The 13,404-nt window shown below is 36.5% G+C and overlaps 1 protein-coding gene across 2 annotated transcripts in view; it reads left to right on the forward strand.

Annotated features, from left to right (window-relative positions):
• Positions 1–13,404, forward strand: part of POLA1 (DNA polymerase alpha 1, catalytic subunit) — a 216,034-nt gene that overhangs the window by 131,836 nt on the left and 70,794 nt on the right. The gene's annotated exons all lie outside the window — the stretch shown is intronic.

Here is a 13,404-nt window from a genome sequence, read left to right on the forward strand (position 1 = left end):
AAGCTTGAGAGATGGTGCTTTTTCAAGAGTTCAGTGCATGGAAAGTTCTCAGCAGTATCTGCAGTTTACTATTAGACCTTCGGCTATTAAAACTGATGTGCTGCATTTGAGCCCATAGCTCTTGGTGCTTGTAAAACCCTCTGACTGATGATCTAATAAAGTGCTCTTACTGGACAAGCTCTGATCAGATACTTAAAAAATAAATAAATAAAAAAATAACCGCAGCTCTGAAAAGGATGGAAATAGAAACAAATGGATGTACTAAAAAGTTTGCTTTTGTAATCTGCAGTGGAAATTTTAGTAAATTATTCATTTCCAGTTTAAATATTTATTTACCAAAGTATTGCTCTAGAAATCATTTTTATTTACATTTAGAAAAGTAAAAATTAATCTGAAAAGATGAAAAATTCTTCATATACACATATATAGAAAATATTTCTCTTCCTGTCTTCATATTCAAAACCTTGTGATGGATTCCCTGCACTTTATAGCTGTGAATTTCCTTTCCTCTTTTCTATTTTTTTTCCTATGTGGGAGGAGCAGGCTAGGGAAGAAGTGAAGAGGATTAAGGTTTTTTTTTTTAATTATTTGGCTTTTTGTTTTTAAATAGCTACCTGGAAATTAATTCTTAAAACTTTGGAGAGCCTGTGTGAGAGCAGCATGAAAGCAAAGTAAACCTAAACAAGTTTGTGGGTTTACATTCTGCATCACCTAGCAACCCCCCAGCTCAGCCAGTTCTCTTGTCTACCCTCAGCCCTGTTTACAGACTATTCAAACTGCTCTTCGAAACCATGAAAGATATTCAGTTTCATTAGTGCCATTCTCAAGGAGAAAATAATTAAACTTAAATGAACAAACATTGCTTAGTGATGCCTTAAACTTTTCTGGTTTAAGATGACCAGACTTTTGAGACTGTTTTCTCTATCATTACCTTTTATTCTGTTGAGCTCCTCTAAACTTACTCATTTATGTATGTATTTCTTTATGTGCATTATTATTTTTAAAGTTTTCAGAAATGTATTAACTCCTTCAGTATTTAGAAATGTTCATAACCATGTTGCAAAAGGAAATGTTTTGCATAAACATTCTTTTTGTCTTTTTTTTTTTTTTTTGTTACATCCTGGAAATATATACTTGAGCTGACTATCTTACTGTTATTGCCACGTACGTGATTAAAATCAGATATTCTTTGTGTGTTCTTTATTACATCTAATGTTGTACAGAAATTCCTACAAAACAATTCTGTGATAGGAAAAAAAAAGCAAGGAAGGTACATGTGTTTGAGAGGAGGGGGGAGAGGGAGAAATCATGGACGAAGAGGGAGAGGAGAGTGTTTTTAGCTTTCTAACCAAAGTAGAGGCACAGAGCTTATGAAATCTTGTGTCCTTACTGTTTGTATTTGCTAGATTCTTTACCGAGCAATACATGGCTGGACTGTATGAGCTCTTTGTGCTTTGTTGACAGTTGACAGACAAAGCAAAATTATTTCTGAAGCAAGGTACTGTACTTAGTTGTGACCTATTATAGCCTAAGAATGGGGCTTGCTTTGAGTTGTGTGAATAGGGAGAATATTTTACAGAATAGACTTGAATATCCTTCTAGAGGTTTTAGTTGTCCTTACAGAAATACATAAGACCTCTTTCACTGATCTCTTTCTCAGTGTGATTTTCCTTATGTAGTCATTTTAAGTATGTCTTCTCCCCATTGCTTGCATGAAATCCAATTTAGCTGCTTTGGTATTGTCCTGCAAAAGTAAAATAAAATTGGTGGTAATTGTTGGCTGTCTTTGTGAGCAGTATGTTAGTCTATGAACACTTGTGCTCTACTTCTTAATGTTTTTGGGTGCATATTTTGGTTCTTAGAACATTATTGTAAATGAAGATAACAAGATCAAGATATTGGCTTTGATGTGAAGTAAAGCAGAACACACTTGCTAATTTATCATATAATGTACAATTGTTAAGGTTGGAATTTGTCCACTTGTGGTGCTATTACATGTGTTTAAATGAGGGCCACTGTTTGCATCTAACCTATCATAAGGGTTTGGAGTGCTCTATTATCCTTTCAGCAGGTTGATGACAGAGCCTGGTCTTTGCACAAATGAGATCGATAAGTTTCAAATAACTTGATGAAATGACATATGACTGTACATTTGAAGATGTCTTTTTTAAAAAAATCAATTTTTAATAGCATGTAAAACTCTTACATTGACCTACGTGATATTTTTCACTTCTGTCTTGTTTGATAATTTTGTTTAAAGAATTTTGTACTTCAGCTTCAGCATTTTGGGTTCTTTTGGGGTGATAGGGTGCGTTTCTGCTTGTTCCATTATCTTCTGCTCTGATTTTTTTTCTGAGATTTTAATGGTCAAACTGATATGCTAGATATTGCTGAGAGTAATACTTTCTACAGATTAATGAGTTTTTTCTGTCTTGGATGACTTCTTTCTTTCTTTTTTTTTCTTTTCAGTTTTGGGTTAGAAAGCAATTCAAGTTCTGTTATTTTTGAATATCCTAAATCAGAAAATGTCATTCTTGAAATTCTAAAAAGTTCCATTTTCAATAGCCTAAAAATAGGCATGTGACAGTTTGTGGCTTACTTTGTATCACAGGATCAATATATTACTGATAGAACCTCGAGGTAGCCAATTTATTAATGGGTATTTACTATATATGAGTAGTGAATAAATTCCAAAAATATATGCTTATGGGACAGCATTTTTTTTTTGTAGGGCTAAATTCCATTCAGTTTATGTCAAATTTCCATAATATTCAAGGGGACTAGATATGGGTCTTGCCTTTGGGTGTTTTGGGTCAGAGCAGTTTGATGTGAAAGATAAGATTCACTTTTCATAGTGGCTACTAGGAACCTACATCACTACTCCTCTTGTTCTAATGATCATCAACTTTTTCAGGATAGAAGGGCACTTCACATTTTGCTGGGAAACTCACTCAGGAAACAGTTGGGTTTTTTTCTGTCATAATTTCTTTATGGTAGCAAGTTAGGTAAGCTGCATTATCTTCACTTACAGTTTGTCTGGTTGCTCTGGATCTTCACACCTAGTCTTTCAGGGGTGTGGGTCCCACTGATCACAACTGTCTTTGGGTCGGTGCGAGCTGGCAGCTTTCTACCTGGGAGCTGAGACAACAGATATGAGCGTCTGAGAACAGGAGGTTTCATTAGATATTGGAGAGGGTATCCTTCTTTTTGCCAGTAGTACTGCCTCACTGGGTGGTAAAGTGATCATTTGCCTTCTACTAGGAAGTTGTTGGCTAACATACTTCAATTTGATAATGTCCTTTAATGTGATTCCTATGATGATAATACTGAATGTATAAACAACCATCCATGGTCTGTGCTGCTTTGAAGTAGCACGCTTTCAAAAGCAATTCATATCTCCTTGTTACCATTCTTTCATTTAAGAGGCAGTTCTGTATTTTTCCTGAAAAATCACTTCTATCCATTAGTCAGCCTGGGTAATGCTTTTTCAGGCAAGTGGTGAATTCAAGAGGAGCAGAATGAACCATCCAGGAAAGGATTTCCTTTCCTTATGAGAGTTTTTTTTTAATCTACTCCATCCCCACAGCTGAATTCAGATCAGTTATATAGGCCAAAACTCAAGAAGCTCTGAAAATGAGGAAGTGCTTCAAAAAGAAATTGAAATGATATCTGCAACTTCCATTGAAGTGAGGCAACATGAAATGGAGTGTGAAATGTCGTGGTCTCTGTTTACTTTTCTCCTAAATTGGATGATCAGGTAGCATCAGACTCTAAAAATATCATACTGGGAAATGTAACCCATTTTTTCTGGATGAGGAACTAGCTGCAATGTTTATTGTATGAAAAAACTGAATGTGAAGTCAATGGACAGGAGCTGATAAAATAGTTCCTTATCTTTGTTTGTGATCTGGATAGCCATATAACACACTGGATCTGTGATCAGATCTCTTAATGAACTCCTTGTTAGTTTTGAGTATAAATTTCAAGAACAAATTTCAGTCACTGAGTTACTAAAACTATTTGCATTGCTTCTTGGAATTTACACCCAGATATCTGCAATATATAACAAAATACCAGAGAACAGGGACTAAGCATCCCCCAGGTAAGGGGGTTAAGCTAAACTTCTAGAGGAGGTCATTTAAATCTAAGGTGCATTCTAAGTATATGCTGCAATATCTTTCCTTTCTGCTAGGTTGACAATATGTTTAACATGGTACCTATCCCAATTAAACTTAAAAGGCGGAAACTGTAGTCAGCCAACATCAATAACACATTGTTGACCCATCCCTTTTATGAAATAATTTTGTTGAAGAGTCTGTGAAAATATCAAAGGGATTTGTTACTGGAAGATGTTTAAACATTACAGCGAGGACAGCAGTATAAAGTCTTAAAACAAGACAGCCTCAAAGGTTGCCTTTGTTTCCTTGATTAGATTTCAGTAAAAATATAAGTTAGATAAGGTCAGTTTCAAAAGATTTTGACTTCAATAAAAGTTTTAGGTATGTATAGCAGTTCAAGAAAACTTGCAGGCACTCTCCATTTAGAAATTCTTTTATGTCTTGAAATTTTAGGGTGAAATTCAGACATTTCTTTGGTATGGGATCTCCTGAACCTGACATATGGGCTTCTGACTTGCTATGATTTGATCTCTTTATAGTAAAGAAGTCTTTCTTCTTTTAGAAAGTGGAGTAGTGGAGAGAGCTTTTGCTGTAATTTCTTGTTAAAACTTTAACAAAAGGGACAGGAAGGTTGGAATAACTAGTATATCAATAATAAAAGAGTAGGAATTCCAGCTCTTTTGCGGAAAGGAATTGGCATCTATCCATGTTCTGCTTTGAGATCTAAATTTGTCTGAACCTAACTGCAAAGGGGTTTTGCAGGCCCTGCGGATTTCTTTGGCAATTGGGACCCTTCTCATGGCCCCGCAGATATATATATATATTTTAATTAGTGCTTGGTGTCTGTGCTTGACGAATATCAAATCTCCTCTCCTCCCTTGGAGAATCCTGAAAAAGTTGCTGATCTGGAAACCTGGGTCACTGATTGGTTCTAACTCTGTCACTGTGTTTTTTAGGGTTTGTTTGTATGATTCTTGTCACTAGAGCGTGCCTGCCCTTTCCTTATCGAGGAGATCATCACTGACAGTAAAAAGGAAAGTTTGTACATGTCTAAACAGATAAGATTTTCATTTCTACTGCTGCAGGTCGTCTTTCTGTTTCCAGTCGTAAGCTCTGGTAATTCAAGATAATCCTGTAGAGCTGAAAAGTCTCTTTCCTCAGAGAAGTAGTTGGCTATCACATGTATTTATGAAGGCTTCGTTACTGACAGCAGTCATTTTGTTAGGGATGAGGATGGAAAGAAGCCTCATAGCTGATTCTCTGTATGTGATGCTCTTTTGAGATAGTGTATTCTTTTTGGTTTCCCCTAAATTTCTTTCTGACAAGTTTATTTCCAAATTTCAGCTTGATGATTAATTTACCCACTAAAATTGATGAATTTACTTGTCTTTGCTTTTCCACGCCCAGGCATCAGTCGTACGGAGTAGAGGTGGGTTTTAGACATCATAATACATTCCTTTTATATTTTGAGCCAGTCTGGTTTTATAAATTTGATAATTCAGTCTCCAAAGTGTTCGTATTAGTATCTGAATTCCAAAGGAATGGCCATCTCTGCTCAGGCTGTCTAGGAGATATGTTGACTTAACTGGGTCAGGTGTTTTAAGATACCACCAGTGTGCAGCCCTCCTTGTCAAAGTGTACTCCAGTGATATTCCTTTGCTAGTCTCACTAAAAAATTACTTCATCCATAACATTGATCAAGCAACTGTCTGAAGTATTTTTGAACTTGCTTTGGAGGAATAATCAGGATGAAACAACTAGCTGAGTAAGAAAAAGTATATAGAGCAGACAGGCACCAAGGGACCACAGAAAGTTTAGTTGACAGCATAGCTTCACAAAGAGGCATCAGCTGTGGAGCATATGATAATCTCATTAGAGGCAGGTTTTTCTTGAGAATAAAGTTCTTTGGACTGATGTGAGGTTTCCACATACTTTCTATTGGCTTTGGAAATGCCTTGTTTTATGGGTTGGAATTGCGTGAGCTGCTAACTTCTGAACTATCCTTAAGAATGTATTTCTAGCAATAGTTTTTGGTGCAGATGGCTGAATGAATGCATATGTTCTCAGACATAGCAAGGGCATCCAGTTCAGTAATTAGTTAAACCTTAGATGATCTGTAGATGTGCACTTTAAATGAATCTGTGTTCACCCGAATTCATAATCTTTCTCCTGTTTAAAGAAAAACTGCATAAAGTAGAGTAACTCTTTTTGAAACCAAATCAGTTTCTACATAATGCCTGGAGAAGGCCCTTGAAACCCCAAATACAGGAAGTGGTGTCTTTTTGGGGGGGGGGTGAAGGGGGGGCAGGGAGTTGGGGTCTGTTTATTCATTTGCTATTAATCATTCTTTGGAAGTATCAGAGGGAACATGCCAGTTACATCAAGAGGGAAAACCATGATGCTGTTTTCCACTGATTTGATACTCAAGCATCAAAACTGTAGCTGGCGCAAATACTACTGAAACTTTACTGTGATAATGGAGTGTGTTTGTGACATGATTGCAGTGTTAAAGGCAGAATTTCCAACTTTCATAGGCATGTTACTCTTTCTGTAGATGAGAATAGTGTGTTTCTGATTATGCCTATCTTAGCCTTTTCTCATTGAGTCCATCTTGAGAAACCCTTTCAAAAATTGAACAAGTCTGTGCTTTTCTTGTGTCTAGCAGTAGTAGAATTGGTTTCTTCAGGAGAGAGGTCTTCTGAGGTTTTTACCAGGAATGTTTCCCATGGAAAAACTGGGATGTTGCCTGAGGAATCTGAGTTATGCTGGACTTCAGCTCAGTAAGTGGGTTTCCCATGTGAAATCTTGTTTCACTATTTGTGATAGCATTCCTGTCCTGAGGGGTTTCTTCTTTGGATTGCAGCAGTAGCAGGTGTCACTCAAGTCTGTATTAGGTACTGAAATTCTGGTGCATGATGCTAGTTCCTCACACTGTCATTCAGATTTTTGTTGCTGATGAGATGTCTCACCAACATGGTGCAAATGCATTTGTTCCAGTCACTTTTCTTACTGGAGTATTTCTTTGATCTGACCTAAAAAAAGAAGGTTCTTGGAAGCTGAAATTACTTCAAGGACATGAGTTTCTGATACACGGCAGAGAAACTCCCCTGACTTTACAGCAGTAGCTTGTCTTAGAGTGGGTATTGATACCACCTTTGGCATTTCAAGTCTAAAATGGCAATGTAATTCTTAAAAGATCTAACTCAAGACACTTGAGGTAGCAAGTGTCAAGTGTCAAGACACTTACTAAAGCCAAGGATTTGGCTCAAGGTCCAATTTCTGAGATGCTGATACATTTCCCCCCCCCCCCCCAGCATTCAGATATTTACAGAGATAAGACATGTGGAACGGGGAGAACAAACCTGAGCTGTAGAACAGGCTGTGGCAAGTGGAAGTGATAACTTTCAGGTCACTGAATCTAGACCACTATTGCCACAAGACACTTATTCATAAAAACCATCAACCTTTTGACACTGGCATGAGGGTATCAGTAAATTTGATAGTTTAGCCACTTATTGTGTATTGGGTAAACCTCATCCTTCCAGAGGATCTAGAGTCACCTTCACCAGATTTGTTCTGATCCACTTAGGCAACACTATCCATAAAATAGACTGTAACAGGAAAAAGGGGCTTGAGGCTTCTGCTCTTGGAATTAGTGGAAATAAAATGCATTTGTAAGCATAGTCCATGCAAAAGGAGAGCTGATGTCTGAATCAGAAAATTTTCATTGTTGTCTCTCACATTCAGTATTCCAGAAGCCAGTTTGGTGATCAGTGACAAGAACAGAAAGCTCGTGATGGTTAACTAGGAAAGCATGTCCAAGTAGTGTGCCCACACTTCCCTTTCTAGGATACTTTGATAAGATAAAGTGATAATTCTAGCTTTTATGGTGGCTGAGGAAACCATGGGGTTTGGATCCAGTAGGCTTTAGGTTGGATATTCCAGTCATCTGGAGACTGGACATCATCTACCAAGATCCCATTTTTAAAATCCATATTAAGATTTTCTTCAATGGAGAGTGAGACTGATGAAAGGCAAGCACTAATTACATTTTGAATTCTTCTCCAAAGTGACTGACAGTGATCTCTAAATAATTTTCAGTGCTCGCAGCTTTCTTCTTTTTACTACTGCATTTTTGCATTGCTTGTGAACTTAAAGCATCATAGTCCCTCAGTGTCCAGGGTGTCTGGAAGCAGGAACATAGATAGAGAGCTGAAGTGACTTTGAGAGCCACCTCCAGTCTTCTGCTGTGGCAAGCAACCAAACTGTATTGTGAAGTGTAATTTGTAAAAACTATTAAGATAAAGCTCTATAAATGTATGTCGTTGACTCTTGCAACTTCTATTTTAAAGGCTGTTCCAAAACCTCTTGTCTCTATTTTGGGGTAATATTTATAATGCTTGTTGATCACTAGAATGAGAGAGGCTAAATTCTCAGGAACAGATTTAGAAAGAAAGAAAATTACTTTTGACTTGCAAATTTCTCCCCATTAGCTGCAGTTTGTGGACATAATACTCTTCAGGGATTTTCTTTTATACTATGCATTTACTTCAGTTTTCTTTGCTTACTTTTTTTTATATTTTGAACTGAACTAAGCATTTGTAGACAGAATGTTTGGAAATGCTAGTTGCTTTTTTTCTTTTTTTTTAATCAACTTTCATTTCATTTTCCACAATGTTGCAGATCCCAAGTATAACAAAACTGAAGGTTTCCTATTATGATTTTGTTTGATCTATTGCAAATTAATTTAAAGACTCAATGATAGCTGCTGGGAAATGAAGAATTGGTTTTGTTTGGTCAGTGAAGACAATAGGCATGGATCAAATGAGGGTTAACAATAATGCCCTTGAACAAATTGAATCAGAACATAATGTATGTGTTGAGTTTGATTGCAACATGCATGTCCACGGAAAAGTTTTTTATTTAAAACAAATCAAGACCATAGCTTAGTTATCAAAGCAAAACAAGAGACATAAAGAGCTACATGTTTCTGATACTGTTTTTTTTTTCCCAAAAATAGCTCCCTTCACACAGTTATCTACACGTTTAATTTCCATGCATAATAGCAACAGTTATTGTTGTCATTTGTTAAGAGAGATTAACAGATAGCAAGTACAAACAAATGCAAATAAGTCCTGAATAGAGAGGTGACAAAGAAGAAAAGACTTCTTTAATGTTAATTATAACTGGTAGGAAGACTAGGCAAATTACATTAACTATTTTCTATATGAATTGAAGGGACATTTAGTTAGTTTCTACCTCACAGATACTGTGTTTGTTTTTTAATGCAGGTGACTTTACAGCTTAGAATTCCATTTTTAAATATAATTTATCTAGAAACATACTTTTTAGTGAAGGTTATATGTTTTGATAATTTGTTCTTTAATTGTTGAAAACAAATGCAATAGTAATGAGCTGTTTGATTAGAATGCCTGTTTTTATCCTAAAATAAGCTGCTATTTTTATTTTAAGCAGTTTCTTTCATTCTTTTTCACCTTCTGTATTTTGTGACCAGCAAAGTTCCCAGCTCTTTCTTCAGCAGTGACTAAATTAGACTGAAATAACTGCGTAAAGAAACTTGCTTCAAATGTCATTATTCCATGATAATTTGGATGGACCGTCTCTATGCATTCCCTATAAGATAATAGAAGCAGTACCTTACAAGTGGTATAGTCCTTTGATTCTTAATCATTAGCTAAAAATGCCAATAGGTGGCAGAAACCAAACACAGTTACTTTTACCAAACATTATTGTCATGGTTGTCTATTTTTGAGTGTTCTACTCAGCTGAAGCTGTGATGCTGCTCCCATTCCAGGCTTTGTTTTTTCAGTTGCACTTGCATTCCCTAACCAAATACCTTACTATCTGGCAGTTTTCACACTTTGTTTTTGTGGTGTAATAAATTGTCTTAAAGTTCAAATATAGTCATTTAATATGTTTTGAGTCATGAATGTTCTCTTTTGTGCACACAGAATCTTTTCATCATCGTTACAACTGCAACAATTATGCACTTAAACAGAAGGGTTTATGTAATGGGTTAGATGGGTTAGCCCCCCTCTCGCCCCCAGCTCTGTATTTGAAGGTCCTGTTTGTGTCAGACTATTGCCAGATATTTCATAGGAAGGTATAGGTACCACATAATACGCAAACATGGCATAAACAGCTTTCCACGTAGAGCATATCTTCGTCTCTAAGAATTAACTTAATGGATGATACATGACATTTCATTATCCTTTCCAAAAATGTTTTGGTGTTTTCTCTCACAGTGGTTCGTATGATATTCTCAGTACTTGTATAAGTGTCTGGTGTCTAAAGATCTCAAGTTCTTTCCTTCAGTAACTTTTTATATAATAAGTTATTCCATGTCTATTAAAACTGAGTTATTTTAAAAATGCAAGGCAATGTAATGAACACCTTTTTAAAAATAAATAAATAAATCTTAGGTCCACATACAAAACCAAAGCTATGGACTAGCTTTTTGACTTGAGGCTCATCCACTGATTTCAGAAGACCTTGGGTCAGGTCCAAAATTAGGACTTTCAATGATAAAGCATCTGCTGATGAAGCTCAATCTTGATACAGCAGCCTGTATCTTTCTAATGCCACTTAAGAAGTATTTGTCATAAATAATTTGTATATGACAAGAAGAGTGATACTAGGACTGCTAGGTGCAACAGACCAGAATTAACTCCATGGAAGATTTCTGAATTCCTGGAATTTTCTCACCTTGCCGTACTACGTATGTAATGATTTAAGTTGTTAGTATGCATAACAATAACACTTAAACATGGCAATCAGATACAGTGATCATACTGTTTCCAAAAACTTTGCTCAGACATTAAGTGTGCCCTTATTTTATCAAGAGAGCCCCAGAGCATGATTCGTCTCATCCCAGAATCTGTTAAGTGAATTGCTTTTTGGAGATGCTTTTTTCTTTCTCTATTTACTATAAAGAGATGATAGGGTGACTAACTTAAACTGGGTATCAGACTTTTAGATACCAAAAGTTGGGTGAAACGAAGCCTAACTATATATCTTAATGGACTCTTTGTGATACTTTGACTTTTCTTTTTCTTTTCTTTTCTTTTCTTTTTTTTTTTTGGTCTGCCTGCATATCTGCCTGCATATGCATAAAAGCTCCTCTGTGCAAGAGCAACAGGAAGTGTTTTGTTGGGCAGGGCACTGAGGGTGATAGTATTGCCGATATGATGTGGCTGCAGAAATGGTGAAAGAAAGAGGTTCTAGAACCTGGGAAGTCTTTTGGAATAAAGGAAGCTATTCAGAAAGGATTTGAGGTTTTCTTCTAAAACAAAACAAAACAAAAAAAACAAATTTGAATCAGACTGCTAGTGCTTTTAAAAAGATTATAGGAGAATATATTCTTAAATTGAAGAAAGTGGTAAAGCTGGCAGGCATGAAAAGACACAGTGTTCCACTTATCTAACCTCTAGAGAAGAAGCCATGAAAAGCCCTCAAGCCTGTGTACTCCAGTAGACGATAGGAAAGAAATGGGCAAAAATAAAAAAAATCAGCTTTTAAGAGTAGTTATACTAAAGTCCCATTTTAACAGGACTTTAGAAAACAGAAACTGAAATTCCTATGTGCCTCTGCACAAGTTTCGAAGCGTTAGAAATCAGGTAACTGAAATATGTAACTTTACTAGGTTACTGACATATTCATATTGAATCAGGACAATGGATTACTGAGGTACAAAATAAAGATACAGTTTGGACCATACTGATGAGAAAGGAAAATTCAAGTTGTGTAAGATTAATGAATTGACTTTGTCAGCAAGCCAGAATCTCTGTGAACTAAAAGCCAGAAAAAGTATGTAGTTGTAGGGTTGTATTACTGACTGCCAGTCAAAGTGGTGGTAGTGACTGTAGTGCTGTGAGTGAGGCTGTGGAAACTGGAAGGGTAGGAAACACAGTAATGATTAGAAACTTCAGTTGGCATCGTGGAGGTTAGGTAGAAGTCATGCCAGAGCATGATGTTGAGACAGCTTATTAAAGAGCCAAAGAGAAGGGAAGCGAGCAACTTTTTGAGTTGTCCTCTGGTTCGTAATATTTCTGTCGAAGTGCCAGCAATTGTACTGTGTTTAGATTCAGCTTCCTTGCAGGAGCAACAAAAACAGAAGATTGGAAACAGAGGTGAAAATAAATGGTCACTGTTCACAGAGCAGAATATGACAGCAGAGATGTGCGATATCTCAAATCAGTGGGTGTTAACAGTGCCGAGCTCCTCAGCAGTAGTACAGGCAGAGACTGTTTGAGAAGTGTGGCAGAAAGACCTTGTGATACTAAGTTGGCTGGTCAGTTAACAATGGAAGATGAAATCCTTTGTTGATTAATGTTAGGTGACGCACATGCTAAAAACTCAATCCTAATTTTGCATACAATATGTGTATTGAATATTACCATTTAAGAATAAGATTTTAATAAATATCTTTATGAAAATGTCTGCTTATTGCTCAAATGTTCAGTAGTGCTCCAGGCAAGCTGAACTTAAGGAATTAAGAGAGGAGCAAAGAACAAGATAGAAAATATCTATATGTTTCTATATAAATTCATGTTCCTCCAGCATCTTGAATACAGTGTGCCATACTGGTTTCATCTTTCTCTCCTTTTCTCCTATTTTCCTCCTCCCCCTCATTTTAAAAATGAACTGGAGAACATTCAGCGAAGGGCCACAAAGATGTGGTTTCCATGTGAGGAACAACTAAATAAATCAGGACTGTGGTTTGGAAAAGAGCTTGATTGCAGGTGATGTGATAGAGGTCGGTAAAATCATGAGTGGCATGGAAAAGGTGAATGTGAAATGATTATTCCTAGTCTCTTCCAATACAGGAACTAGAAGGCATTAAAAAAAGAAAATCCTAACAGGTGGTGTGTTCAAGAGAAACAAAATACTTTTTCATGGAGTTTGTAGTTGTTTTGCAGGATGTTGTGGATGCTAGAAGTTTACATTGGTTCAGAAAGCAGTTAGAGAAATTCATTGGGGTGAGGGGAGTAATCCATCTAGGGCTACTGAATATATAAAAACACTTTGATTCAGGAGGTGCTTGAGACATCCACCTCTCAAACGTGGAAAAATCTTCTGGAAAAATGTTACTGTATGCTTTTTCTTCTGCTGTTCCCTAGGTATCTGCTATTGATCATATTTAGAGAGGGGGTATTAATTAGTGTGACCTGTGGTTGGACCTGGTACAAAAGATGTCCTTACATCTTCCTGATCCCAGAAACATTCTTTCTTTGGTACTCTGAGAGATGCATTTTGCATTGTCTGT

The sequence above is a fragment of the Apteryx mantelli genome, chromosome 1 (genome assembly GCF_036417845.1).
Source record: "Apteryx mantelli isolate bAptMan1 chromosome 1, bAptMan1.hap1, whole genome shotgun sequence".
Taxonomy (NCBI): Eukaryota; Metazoa; Chordata; class Aves; order Apterygiformes; family Apterygidae; genus Apteryx; species Apteryx mantelli.